General features: G+C 49.9%; 1 protein-coding gene across 2 annotated transcripts in view; it reads right to left on the bottom strand.

Moving 5' to 3' along the window:
* The window catches only part of TBCE (tubulin folding cofactor E), a 969060-nt gene extending 961068 nt beyond the window's left edge, over nt 1–7992 (bottom strand). The window contains exon 1 of one of the 2 annotated variants that reach the window (XM_077486518.1): nt 7840–7992. The gene's annotated coding sequence lies outside the window, so the exon portion shown is untranslated. Of the gene's footprint in view, nt 1–7278; nt 7300–7839 lie in introns of those variants that run through there. The other variant, XM_077486519.1, reaches the window with a different exon arrangement.
* Between the last annotated feature and the right edge of the window lie 6827 nt (nt 7993–14819).

The following is a 14819-nucleotide window of genomic DNA, read 5'->3' as shown; positions in this document are numbered from 1 at the left end:
GTCTCTTCCGCTCAATTTCCAGGCCCTCAAGTCCAGGATCTCCGGATGCGGGTGGAAGAAGTCGCCTTGCGATAGGAGGTTGTCCGAGTGGGGAAGCAGAAGTGGATTGCACATAGCCATCTTGATTAGAAGCGGAAACCATGGTCTCCTCGGGCAGTATGGGATGACCGCCAGGATAGTGACCTTCTCTAATGTCAGCCGCTGGAGGAACCTCAGTATCAGGGGACCCCGGAGGAAAATGCATACCCCTTCTGGAAATTCCAGGGCTGGATTAGGGCATCCACCCCGGCTGACCTCGGAGATTGGAACCTCGAAAAAAAAAAGAGGAGTTTTGGCATTGAGCGGGGAGGCAAAAAAGATCTATCTGGGGAGTACCCCACTGTTGGCATATCCAGTGGAAAACTTGTGGTCTCAGTGACTACTCGATGTTGTGGTTGAAAGACGATCGGCTAGTTGATTCTTGGGGGCTGGGATATAAGCGGCCCGAAGGTCGATCAAGTTGTTCTCGGCCCAAGGTATAATTGGGGCTACCTCGCTGGCTAGGGACCTGCTGCGTGTCCCCTCTTGGTTTCGAACATAGGCCACTGCCGCTCTGTTGTCCATCTGGAGCAATATGGCCTTGCCCTTGAGCAGTGGAGCCAGATGTATGATTGCCATCCATGCTGCCCTTAGCTCTAGGATGTTGGAAATCAACCCTTCTGCATTGAATCGCCACCTCCCTTGCACTATCTGGTTTTGGAAGTGTGCCCCCCATCCTAGCTGGCTTGCATCCGAAGTAAGGACTGACCATGAGATGGGTCCCACGGAACAGTGAGCCAGAAGGTTGGGTGGTCTTGTCCACCACCAGAGGCTGGACTTCATTGACAAGGTAATGACTATTAATTGCCTCAGGTGCTTCCTTCTCCACTGCGCCAGAAAGCCCGACTGGAAGCCTCGCAGATGCCACTTGGCCCACTTCACCATTGGTATACAGGATGAAAGGGACCCTAGGAGGCTCAGACACCCTGATGCTGGCATGAAGAGGCTCCCTAACGCTTGCTTCACCTTCTGGGTCAATATCGGGATCTTTTCTGGTGGGAGTGACACGGCTTTCTCTGGGGTGTTGAATAAAGCTCCCAGGTATGTCATTTTTTGGGTAGGTGTCAATTGACTCTTTGCATAGTTGATAAGCCACCCGAATCTGATCAAAGTGTTCAGGACTAGCTGCAGCTGCACCTCCAGAGTTTCTCTGTGTTGAGAGAGGATTAGTATGTCGCCCAGGTAGTGCAGGACCCTGACCCCTTTTCCAGGAGGGGAGCTAGGATGGCCACTAAAATTTTGGTGAAAGTCCTGGGAGCTGATGAGATTCCAAATGGGAGACATTGGAACTGGAGGCGCAGATTGCCCACTTTGAAACGGAGAAAAGCCTGAAAATTATGGTGGATGGGGGATGTGAAGGTACGCATCCTGAATATCTATAGAGACCATCCAATCCCCTGGCTGTACCGACTGAATTACTGTATTCAGGGATTCCATCTTGAAATGCTCTACCCGTATGTAACAGTTTAGCCTCTTTAGGTCCAGAACAGGCCTCCAACCTCCTGATTTCTTGGGAACTAAAAAGATTGGGGAATAGAACCCAGAGTGAACTTCCGAGCCAGGAACTGACCGAACCACTTGTTGGTGAAGGAGTAATTGGATATATTGAAAGAGAACTTGTCTCTTTTCTCCAGAGGTCGGAATCTTGGTGGGTTGGAATGAAAAAGGTGGAGGACGGCTTTTGAATCTCCAGTAATGTCCTTGCCAGACCGTGGAGACTGCCCATGGATCCGTACAACTTTCCGCACCAAACCTGGGAAAAGACCCGAGTCTTGCTCCTACTGGACCGGTTTGGGTGGGTAAGGAGTCAAAAAGACTTCTGGTTCTCAACCATTGAAGCTGAAGCCTTAGGCTTTCCCAACTTAAGGAAAGTGGCTTGTAAGCCCTTCCAACCTCTTTGTATTCCTTACCGGGACGGTATGATCTGGCATCCCTAGATCTTTGCTGGGTGACTGGTCGCAAACTGAACCTTCTTTTCCTATTCCTATCCTGAGGGATAAGGCCACTTTTGCCGCCTTCGACTCGGGTAATGGCTGTATCCATCTTTTCGCCGAACAGGGCCTTACCATCATATGGGATGCGACACAATGACTGCTTTGAAGATGGGTCCGCCGACCATGGCTTTAGCCATAATGCTCTTCTGGCTGTGAGAGTAAAGCATAGTCCTGGAGGAGCACCTCAGGATATCGATGGCCGCTTCTGCCATAAAATCAGAGGCTAGTTTTAATTCATCCAGAGCTTTGATGATTTTGTTTGGATCCAGGCCTCGCCTGAGGGCTGTCTCGATAGCCCATACTTTTGTAGCTCTGGAGACCAAAACAGTGCCACTGCTGGCTTGCAGGCTCCCCCTGCCGCCTGATAAACTTTTTTAAGATCTGAGTGGATCCTGCAATCCAGGGGGTCCCTGAAAGAGACTGCATCTTCTAAAGGCAGCGTTGTGTTCCTGGCTAATCGCATGACCGAAGCGTCCACAGTTGGTACGGAGTCAAAGAGCTGGGCATCTGCCTCTGCCAGCGGGTAAAGCTTGAGAAACTGGTTGTAGGCGACGGGTCTCTTGTCTACTTTCTGCCACTCCTCCGTCACCACTTCCTTAATTTCATCCATTAGAGGGAAATTTGCAACCTTTCTGGTCAGGTGAGGAAAGTATTTTTTAGTTTTGGACGGAGGCTCCGGGTTTTCTTCCCACTGAATCGCATCCTTAACTGCGGTAATAAATGGATTCACTAAGGCAAAATCAAATGCTGATGAACTTTCCTCAGCTGTACCCGATTCGTCCTCTGAGTTAGCCTCCCAACAGGGTTGGTGAGAGGGCCCCTCCCCCGCTCTTTCTTCCACAGGCAGAACTAATTGATATTGAGACAGGGCTAATTCCCAGATGGACTCTTTGATTAAATCTTTAATTGAATCCATGGATCCCTGCTTATCCGCTGTGGCTTCCAAGAGGCACTGACTGCATGCCAATTTGTGCAGGACAGCTTGCTTCCCACAGACCCAGCAGGCCTTCTTCCCTAGATGTGCCGACCTGCCCTGGGAATTATGCCTGCTTGAGACATGTTGGGGTGATCTCCGACTGCTGCGGGAAGCATGCACAGAAGATGAGTGCGAATGTCCAGAGCTTCTGCAACCTCTTGACCTGTAGGCAGAATCTCTGTGATAAGATCTGCGAGATGATTCTCGGTACGGGCTGTGGAAATAAAAGAACAACAAGATATTTCCAAATGCCCCGAGAAAGCTCTTTTTTTTTTTTGAGACTTACCTAAATGTTGCAGCCCCTACCTAGTGGGATGTTGAGGATCTTTTTTATTATGCGGCATGATGATTTCAGAGGCAGCTTGGCCAGGGTCCATCTACAGCAGGGATCTCAAACTGGTGGCCTTCCAGCTGTTGCAAAACTACAAGTCCCATGAGGCATTGCAAGGCTGACAGTTATAATCATGGTTACTACAGGCATAGGCATAATGGGACTTGTAGTTTTGCAACAGCTGGAGGGCCGCTAGTTTGAGACCCCTGATCTAGAGAGAGAAGGTGGATAAGACACTCAGAGATACCTTCCCACTGACAGCCTGGCTAAAATGATACTTCAGGCTGTTTAAATAGGAAATTACAGCTTGGGGGTACCAAGATGGGCGCTGCCTGGCTTCAGCAGGCCACTGGGCATGCTCCGAGTGATCTGCTGTAGCCCAGCCCCCCCCCCTGGAGGAAGCAGGAAGAGCATTATGATGGCTGCTGGCCATCCCAGGGAGCCAGCCATGAGGAGGAAAAAGCAGCATATTGTCCTGGCTGATCAGAAACAGGTATCTTGTGCTAAAGGCTCCCCCGCTGGGGGAAATTCTGTGATAGGCAGCCAGGAGACTGAGGAGAAGACATGCTCCTGGATCTCTCTGCCCCAAAAAGATCCACAGAAAAACAGGCTCCCATACTTATCTGGTGCATTTAGCAACCCAAGTAATGAGACTCCATCCTGCAGGAGAGCATGAACCTGCAATGGTCGCACCATATGACGGTGAGGTAGGGCTGGACTGTGATCCTGCAGGGATGAGGACAGGAAAAAGAATACCTGAGGGAGGAGTAACTCTTTTTTTTTATAGAGTCACGTGGTCCTGTGGGTTGATCGAGGGCGGAGCCATCAACCGTTGGTATGCTGCCATGGAGGCACCAGGAAAGCAGATTATTGCTATTATTACATTGTAATATAGAATGAAATCGTTCAACTCAGGGCTTGACAATTTTGCTTACAATCTAGGAGCACGCTGAAAAAGTTAGGAACCAGTTTTTTAAATCCTCTGCCCAGTGCCTAGAACTTCATGTCCGGGGCATCGGGCAATAAGAATTGCTCATGCCTGATGCCAAGCAAAAAAAGTGGGCGCTGATGAGCACTAATGAGGCGGCATTGAGGTGGAACTGTTGAGCACCAATAGGCAACACTGAGGTGGCACTAATGGGCACTGACAGGCAGCACTGAGGTGGTACTGACAGGTGGCACTAATGGGCAGCACGGATCAGCACTGATGGGCAGCACTGAGGTGGGAATGATGGGAACTGATAGGCAGCACTGACAGGCAGAACTGAGATGGCACTAACAGATGACACTGATAGACGGCACGGACAGGTGGCACTCCCCATCCACAACGGGGGCAAGAAACGGGTGACTGATCATGCCCGCAACCTCAATCCCAGCTGTAAGATGATGTCGGAAGTTGGCGGGCAGTAAGAGCACACCGCGCTTATCACAGCGCCGCCCCCTGCAGTAAGGGGGTCAATGATGTATACAGATGGGGGAGGTAATAAGTAGTAATGAATGAAGCTGGGAGTGCAGTAAGGGGGTTAATGTTATATACAGATTGGGGGGTGTAATAAGTAGTAATGAAACTGGGGGTACAGTTAGGGGTTAATGTATACAGATTGGGGGTGTAGTAAGTAGTAATGAAGCTGGGGGTGCAGTAAATGGTTAATGCTGCTGGAGACTGTCGGATTATCACCCCCTGTCCCCAGAGGGAAGGTAGCCATGCTCGGCGAGTAATAACAGACGTCAGCGGAAGAGTGCGTTGGGGTGCCTGGACTGAACACACAGATAACCCTCCGGGTCTCTTGGTCAGCTCGCCACCCCACTATGTAGGAAGGTCACGTCTGAGCTCCCCCATAGAACTCGTACAGCCCGCCCATGGAAGTTCCCCAGCACTCCGTCCCCGGAGAGGCCAGCAGCGGTCAGTCATAGAAGGGAGCTGTACTGTGTGTTCCCGGACTCTCTCCTCCTCAGCCCAGCTGTAAAACTGGCAAAATTAGGTCAGAAGGCGGCGGGCAGTAAGAGCACGCCACGCTCATCACAGCACCGCCCACCAGCGGAGGGCACTTGTTTGCAGAAAGGAGCGTGTATCCCGCTCCAGCAAGCCACGGCCTAAATTTTGGCCAGCCCGACCTAAGTCTGCGCACCCGCGGGGGGAGGCACTGTGCAGGAATCCAGACCACTGCTGCGGTGTATCCCAAGCGTCAGGATGCAATTTCCAGTCGCCATTCCGACCTGGCACCTGGGTTTTGTCGAGCCCTGATTCAACTCAACATAATCCAGAATCAGTGGGACCCCTGAGTGTGTCACCTGCCACCAGATGCCCCCCAGCAGGAGTGGCCCCCTTGCATCGGGGGTCCCCAGCAGGAGTGGCCCCCTTGCATCGGGGGTCCCCAGCAGGAGTGGCCCCCTTGCATCGGGGGTCCCCAGCAGGAGTGGCCCCCTTGCATCGGGGGTCCCCTGCAGAGTGTTGGCTGCAGTCTAGCTACATCTCCTCAAGAGTGGTGACTAGGGGGGAGAGGTGTGTGGGTGCAGGCATGGACTTGGGGTGTTACAGGCTGACTTGGGGAAGGCTGGAGGCAATTGGGGTTGATTCAGAGGGTACAGGCATGATGGTGACTTGGGGGGGTGCAGGCATGGTGTTGACATGGGGGGAGGCGGGTGCAGGCATGGTGTTGACATGGGGGGAGGCGGGTGCAGGCATGGTGTTGACATGGGGGGAGGCGGGTGCAGGCATGGTGTTGACATGGGGGGAGGCGGGTGCAGGCATGGTGTTGACATGGGGGGGAAGCGGGTGCAGGCATGGTGTTGACATGGGGGGGAGGCGGGTGCAGGCATGGTGTTGACATGGGGGGGAGGCGGGTGCAGGCATGGTGTTGACATGGGGGGGAGGCGGGTGCAGGCATGGTGTTGACATGGGGGGGAGGCGGGTGCAGGCATGGTGTTGACATGGGGGGGAGGCGGGTGCAGGCATGGTGTTGACATGGGGGGAGGCGGGTGAAGGCATGGTGTTGACATGGGGAGAGGGGGTTGCAGGTATGGTGGTGACATGGTGGGAGGGGGTGCAGGTATGGTGGTGACATGGGGTGCAAAGAGGAGCAGGGGAAGCTCCAAGCCTCCCATGTAAGGAGAACAATATCCGTACCCCCGACACTGTGTAACCCCCTCCCCTTATTACTCCCCTCCCCCATTACACTGACAGGCCACAACTACGCCACGGATCAGTCAGAGAACTCCTGAACAGCCAGGTGAAGCCTCCCTTCTTCCCTTCTGTCACTCCCACCATTCCCCGAGCCCGCCGCTCCCACAGTGTCCCCGCTCGTCAGACACACGGGGCACCAATTCCTGCAGCCAATAGGCTTCAGTGTACAGAATCTAGAATTTTATATTTGTACACTGAAGAGAGAAGCCGATTGGCTGCCCATCTCCTCTGCACTGAACACAAGGGCAAACAACACTCATGGCGGCGGCCATTTTTGTGTAGCCGTTTTTAGCCAAAAACATTCCAGATTTTCCCGGGACAGAAGCAAAATCCTGGGAAAACAATTGGGGCGAGGGTCCTAAAATCGGGATTGTCCTGAAAAATCGGGACTGTTGGCAACTATGGCTTTTCATTCATTTCAATGGGCGGGGCGTTTTGGGAGCTCTGTATACGGCACTCCCAAACCTCCCCAAAGATGCTGCTTGCAAGACTTTTTCTAATGTCCTGCAAGTGCACTGTCCTAGTGTGAAAGCACTCGCATTCAGGTGGCATGGGAGGCAGTTTTCCGATGCTTTACAGACGCTATTTCTAGCGCTAAAACGCCTGAAAACTGCCTCAGTATGAAGGGGGTCTTAGTTTGCCTCACATGCCAACTGCCTATAACCAATGAGGGGAAGCAGGGAATGTACAAACCCCACCTCCATTGCACACTGACCTTTAGTGGTAGTTCAGTACAGCTCATGCTTTCAATTCTGTGGGACGTTGTGCACGCTGCGGCCATGTGAAGGAGGTATCAGTGCGCCTGTAGACAGTGAGGGGATGTGGAGAGTGAATAAACCCAGTTTGCATGGGGGGGGGGGGCAAAATGCACATCCACTTGTGTAGACAAAAATCCTTGCACCGACCCTGAAGGGAAACAGCCACACGAACAAAACGGAAGCCTGAAATGTTTCAATGTATTCCTTCCTCTACTGGCTAATTTAACATTGATCCCAAGCGGTATGGAGGGAGCTCACTGCATGAGTATATCTGACAGCAGTCCATAGGGACATTAATAACTATGCAATTATTTAAGCAGCAGTATGGCCGCAGTACAAGTCACACCACTGTTTTATACATTTGCCCATAACTATAATTCAAATGATAAGGTGTAAACGATTGCCCTACTTTCGTATCACGTAGTCTGTGCTAACAAGCTGCTATTTTTCAAAATATCTTCAGTCTACGGATTCCCAACGCCCCGTTCAGACCGGTAGTACATGCGGTAGGCACTTACCTCGTCTGGACGAAATTCTGTCACATCTGTATTGTAACACATAGATACCAGCAACTAGAAAAGACTGGGAGAGGAAGCGGCTGGGAGGCTCTGGAAGTGATGTCATAGAACGAGGATGGAGCATAAAGCGCGTTCACCGAGAGCCCGGGAGAATTCAATGTTTAGCTGCCCGATATACCAACAAGATAGATAAAATGGAGCGTCAGTGGCAGAAACACAGGGTGATATCGGGATGCAGGGTCAGAGGGTAGTGCCAGCAATTTAGGGTTCCCTATATGTGTATGTAATGTCAGTCACAGGGTGATGTAGCATTAATCATACAGGGTTCCTGAAGGGATGGGGTTAAAAGGGAATGTAGTTTCAGCAATGCAGGGTTACACAATCATACTGGGTATTTTAGTACGCGTGTCTCTTTCTTGGGTCAGAATACAGGGTTTAAACAATAATCGCAAAACATTTAGATAATTTACCCCCTTAACCACTACAATACAGGGCACTTTCGCCCCCTTCCTTCCCAGCCCAATTTTCAGCTTTCATCGCTCTAGCGCTTTCAGTGACAATTGCGCGGTCATGCTACACTGTACCCAAATGAAATTGTTATCATTTTGTTCGCACAAATAGAGCTTTATTTTGGTGTTATTTATTCACGACTCCGTTTTTTATTTTTTGCGATATAAGCGCAAAAAAAGCGGAAATTTGGAAAAAAAACTATATTTTCTTTTTTCTATTTTAAAAGAAATCCAATAAAATCAAATTTTGTCATAAATTTAAGCCAAAATTTATTCTGCTATATGTTTTTGGTAAAAAAAAATCCGTTAAGTGTATAATAATTGGTTTGTGTGATCACGGACATATGTACGCAAATGATCATGTACATATGTGTGCAGGTGATCACGTACATATGTGTGCAGATAATCATTGGGACATGTGATTTTAGTGGGACATATGTGGGGGACATGGTTTTATTATTAGGGACATGTATGTTTTGGGGACATGTGTGTTTTGGGGACATGTGTGGGCACATTGTGTTTACACTGTGTTGTGTGTGTGTTTACACTAGACTGGTGATCAGTGAGTAAAAAGCTGTAAAAAACAGCTCATACTCACTGATCATCAGCCGGCTGCAGCGTTCTGCTCTCCTCAGCGATGACTTCCGCGTGAGGAGAGGAGAGCCGATTGCCTAGCAACCGGCTGTTTGTTTACATCACATGACGGCCGTGATTGGACACGGCCGTCATGTGATCAGGAGGGCCAATCACAGAGCCCTCCTGCCGATCTGAGATGTGCCGTGTCCTGGTGACACGAGCACATCGGGATCGCACCGCTGCGCGGGCACACGCGCGCGCGATCCCGCTCCTTCTGATGGACGTTCCTGAACGTCCTATCAGAAGTAGACGGCTCCCACCCGGCCGTACATATGCATTGGCCGGGTGGGAAGTGGTTAATGACCAGGCCATTTTTTGCTATATAGCGCTGCGTTGATATAAAGTGAATAGTGCTGCGCTGCCACAATAACATAGCTCCCAACTGTCCCTGATTTTGAGGGTCTGTCCCTCATTCCTCCTCATTTTGGTCTAATCTATATAGTTGTATATAAAATGCACTTTTTATCTATCAAAAAGTGTTTCCCAGTTTAACCAATCTTGTTTTTTTTGTACAATTCTCCTTTAAGGGGGCATGGCAAGGGGTGTGTCCTATGCCTGCATGCTTTTGCCCATAGGTGTCCCTCAATCCCATCTCAAAATGTTGGGGGGTGTGCAATAATTGTGCAAATGTCTTGTGTATGTAATAATAAGAATTAGCAAATTAAAAATAACAGTGAAATCCTGTGCAAATTCATAAGGCTTGCAACTCAATATAGGACATGCATTGCTAACATAGAACATGTGTAATGTATAAATACATCGATATAGAACTAGTGCCTGTATACTCTCAAATGCCGTGATAAATATAGGTAGAAAATAAACACAAACAACTTAATACGTCCTTAACCACCTCCCGCCCGCCCTATAGCCGAATGACGGCCGTAGAGCAGGCGGGTTCCTTCGAGCGGTCGTCCCTGGACGTCCTTGTGTTTACTTCCGCAATGCGCGCCGCCGGGGGCGCGCATCGCGGAAGTTTTGTATTCGCCGTGTCTCCCGGAGACAGGCAAACATAGATCGCCGTGAACGGCCAATCAAAGCGGCCGTTCACAGCACGATCGCAGCTGCCAATGGGAGATGATCTCAAATGTAAACATATGAGATCATCTCCCATTGCCGTGTCTCTCCCTCCTCACACAGAGACATCGTGTGAGGAGAGAGAGGATCTGTGAGTGATATATTGTATACTGTGACTAACACTGTCAGCCCCAGTGCCATCTGTCAGCCCAGTGCCATCTGCCAGTAGTGCCAGTGCCATCCGTCAGCCCCTGTGCCGCCAGTGCCACCTGCCAGTGCCATCCGTCAGCCCCAGTGCCGTCAGCCCCAGTGCCGCCAGTGCCACCTGCCAGTGCCACCTGCCAGTGCCATCCATCAGCCCCAGTGCCGTCAGCCCCAGTGCCGTCAGTGCCACCTGCCAGTGCCACCTGCCAGTGCCATCTGCCAGCCGCAGTGCCATCTGCCAGCCCCATTTGCCAGAGCAAATAGCCAGCACCATCTGCCAGTGCCAGCCCCAGCGACATCTGTCAGCCCCATCTGTCAGCCCTATCTGTCTCCAGTGCCATCTGCCTCCAGTGCCATTGTGTTTACACTGTGTTGTGTGTGTGTTTACACTAGACTGGTGATCAGTGAGTAAAAAGCTGTAAAAAACAGCTCATACTCACTGATCATCAGCCGGCTGCAGCGTTCTGCTCTCCTCTCCTCAGCGATGACTTCCGCGTGAGGAGAGCCGATTGCCTAGCAACCGGCTGTTTGTTTACATCACATGATGGCCGTGATTGGACATGGCCGTCATGTGATCAGGAGGGCCAATCACAGAGCCCTCCTGCCGATCTGAGATGTGCCGTGTCCTGGTGACACAAGCACATCGGGATCGCGCCGCTGCGCGGCCACACGCGCGCGCGATCCCGCACCTTCTGATGGACGTTCCTGAACGGTGCACCGGGGTAAAACGAAGCCGATCAAGGAAGCGCTCGCGCGGGCCTCGTCCAAGATGGCCGCGAAAGCACAGGCTCAGGCTCTCTCACAGCGTCCCAGCTCTCCCGCTGACGCAGCTGATCCTCGCAGTGACGATTCCGATGAGGATGGTGGACCCAACATGGAGGATTTCCCTGCACTCCCAACTCCAGGTATACCACAAGCTGACCTTCTTGCCCACTTTGAAAAAATGCTGCATAAGGCCCTGAAAGCGACCTCAGAGCAAATAACTACTAAACTGACACGCGAGATACGTGAGTTGGGACAGCGCACTGCTGACCTTGAGACCCGAGCAGACGACATGGAACTGACCCTTAAAGAGCATGATCAGGAGCATTTAGCCCTTCGTGAGGAAAACGCAATGCTTCTTTCTCGGCTTGAAGACGCAGAGAATCGCTCCAGGAGGGCGAATCTGCGCCTCCGCGGCATTCCGGAAACGGTGCAAGATGTACAATCTTTTACTACGGCCCTATTCAAAGAGCCTTCCCCATCAATTCCGATTGAACGCCTGGAATTTGATAGGATACACAGAGCCCTGACGCGCCGTCAACCTGACGGTCCCCCGCGAGATATCATTGTAAAACTTCACTTTTTCAGATCTAAAGAGCAACTACTCGCAGCTGCCCGCAGCAAAGAAGATACCCTCACATTTCAAGGCCATACATATCAGCTATTTACTGACTTAGCCCCTCTTACAATTGCGAAACGGAGGGCCATGAAACCGCAGCTACAAGTGCTTATCCATCATCAAATCAAATACATGTGGCGTTTTCCTTTTGCTCTTCACTTCACTTATAATGGTCAACAGTACACCTGTGCCTCCCCAGATGCTGTCCAACGCATCCTCGAGTCTCTACGTCTAACAACGCCAGATCAACAATCTGAGACTTCGCTTCCACGCACCCCTGCTCGTCTCACCCCATATCCTCACACGGCGACCCCTAAACGAGATCCCAGGGACATGCGTTCTCCAAGATCCATCCGGAAGGGTACACCAGCGAAAGCCTCTGCCTCAAATCTCTATAGTCCTAGAGTGTTTGTGCCTCGCTGAACGGCCTCTACCGCCTCATCGGTGACCTTCTTATTTTCACCCATGTTGCGGGTGCTCTGAGCCTTAGCCCATTGGCTTGATTTGCCTGTTAAGGTCATCAGTCACCTGTGTGTTAGGTGAACTTTTGACTTTGTTTTGGGTTTTAGATTTTAGATTTTTGATTCTTGATTTTTGACTCCCGATTTTTTGCTTTCAATTTTGGTTTTACTACTACGCACTATAGCAGGTCTTTTCTCCTTCTACTGTACTGCACCCATGGACCCCCTTGTCTGCTATGCTGATCTTTCACTTATCATTAAGGTCCATGGAACATGAGCTTCCGCTAGCTAAGGAGAATACACTTGCTATGTTTAATGATTTTCCTCAGTGTCACCTTTATAGGTGAATTACCCCTTCCCTTTCCTTTCCTTCCCCCCCTCCTCTCCCCCCTCCCCCCTCCTTACCCCCCCCCCCCCCCTCTTTTCCTCCACCCCCCATCTTTCCCCTTCACACAGGATTTGACATTAATAATGTTATCTATATTTCTATGTTACACTATGTTCCATGTAATTCATTGTAAGTATATGCTTTATGCCCTTAATAGAATGATTTTAAGCTGTCTTGGCATGTTCTATGTTAATACCAACAATGCTTTTCCCTGTCCCGGTATGTTGCGGGGGACAGCCACTGCTTCCCCCCTACCTGGTGCGCTCTCCCCATGGCGGATCTGTCTGCCGTCGGGATCACGCACTCTATAGTCGGGCGATCCGGACTTTTCCGACTCGCACCAACTTACTTATTTTTCGCCTTGCATACTTACTCTGATGTTTCTCTATCTTTCTCTCCCTACACTCTTTTTGCTCCCAATTCGCTCTCTTTTCATGCCTTTCTTACTACTTATGGTCGGTTGGCCTGGGGGGACCCCGGGCTTCGCTATAGTACGCACCCATGTTTTGACCCATGGCCCCCCTTGAATATATTGTCACTTAATGCAAAGGGTCTTAATTCCCCTAATAAAAGGGTCAAAGCATTCCGCTCTTTCGTGTCCTTAAAAGCAGGAATAGTAGCGTTACAAGAAACGCATTTCTCTACACGTAGTACTCCTAAATTCTTCAGCAGCAGTTATCCTTTGGTATATACAGCCTCTGCGGCTACAAAGCAACGAGGGGTCCTCCTGGCTCTCCATCGTTCCCTCCCGTTTACCTTTGCCTCAGTTATCCATGATCCTGAGGGGCGATATATTATCCTGTCGGGCTCTCTTCAAGAATCTGAAGTAACTCTAGTTTCCTACTATGCTCCCAATTCCAATCCCATCCCCTTCTTTTCTCACCTTTTCCAAGTAATTAAAACTCATCTTAAAGGCACTTTGATTATGTGTGGGGACTCAAATCTAGTCATTCACCCATCTATTGATAAATCTCCCTATGCACCGGACCACCTATCATTATCGGTTAAGTTCCGATCTTTGCTCCAACAATACTACCTATTAGATACGTGGAGGGAATGTAATCCCGCAAAGAAAAATTACTCTTTTTATTCCAATCCCCATAATTCATTTTCCAGAATAGACCACATATTTATCCCTGTAGCATCCTCCCCTGTCCTGCTTAAATCTTTTATTCACCCAATCACCTGGTCCGACCATTGTGCAGTGATTACCACTATCTCTTCACTTATACCGCAATCTAACGAAAGGTTTTGGCGCATGAACGACAAATATCTCACGAACGAATCTTTTCGGCTTGATATCGAAGTAGCATTACGTGATTATCTCGTGCACAATGCCATCCCAGGCACCTCCCCTGTTCTCTTATGGGAAGCGCATAAACCTGTTATACGGGGTAAATGCATTTCTACCGCCTCTTTCCTCAAAAAAGATAGACTCAATCGTATACAGCACCTAGAATCCGAATATCAACGCCCGATCCTGCTATTTCAGGCTACACCTTCGGAGGCGAACAACTCTAAATTAGATACCATCCGTCTCGAATTGGACTTGCTCTTTTCTGAAGCAGCTGACAAATCCTTGCGCAGGGCCTATCATTCTATTTACACAAAATCCAACAAGCCTGACACATTTTTAGCTCTTCGCCTTAGACAACCGGAGCGTACCCATAAACCAATTAGACTTAAACTCCACAATGGGACCCACACTAGTAACCCGGCCAGAATAGTAAATGAATTCTCTAAACGCCTCGCTAAATTATATGAATCCCCGGCCCCCTTTCCTCTTGATAAAGCCGAGGCTTTATTTTGTAATTTACCGATTCCTTCCCTCCCTACCCCTGTTCGCAGTGCATTTGAGGAAGAGATTTCGCCTTCTGAGGTATCTCAAGCCATCAAATTGCTCAAACTCAATAAACAACCTGGCCCTGACGGGTTTACAGGGCTATATTATAAAAAATTTATGGAAGTCCTGGCCCCTCTCTTGGCGAACTCCTTTAATGCTCTGCTGAAAGGGGGAGTTTTCGGCAACGAGACGCTTACGGCCTCAGTCTCTATGATACCCAAACCTGATGCTGACCACTCTGTATGGTCCAACTACAGGCCGATATCACTCTTGAACCTAGACGTAAAACTTTTAGCAAAAATTTTGTCCACACGCTTGAATCCACATATAGGAGGGTTGATTCATAGAGACCAGGTGGGATTCATTCCCAAACGTCAAGCCAGTGATAACGTGCGCCGGGTCATTCTATTACAACATTTGGCGAGAGCTCGGGGTGTCCCTATGCATCTCCTGTCTCTCGACATTCGAAAAGCGTTCGATACCGTCTCTTGGCCTTATCTCACGTATATATTAACTAAATGGGGCTTTGGCCCTCACTTCCTTC

The sequence above is a fragment of the Lithobates pipiens genome, unplaced genomic scaffold, assembly GCF_037356315.1.
Source record: "Lithobates pipiens isolate NorthernLeopardFrog02 unplaced genomic scaffold, aLitPip1_a1.2 Scaffold_18, whole genome shotgun sequence".
Classification (NCBI taxonomy): Eukaryota; Metazoa; Chordata; class Amphibia; order Anura; family Ranidae; genus Lithobates; species Lithobates pipiens.
The sequence above is the reverse complement of the archived record's forward strand: the minus strand, read 5'-3'. Positions and strand labels throughout refer to the sequence as shown.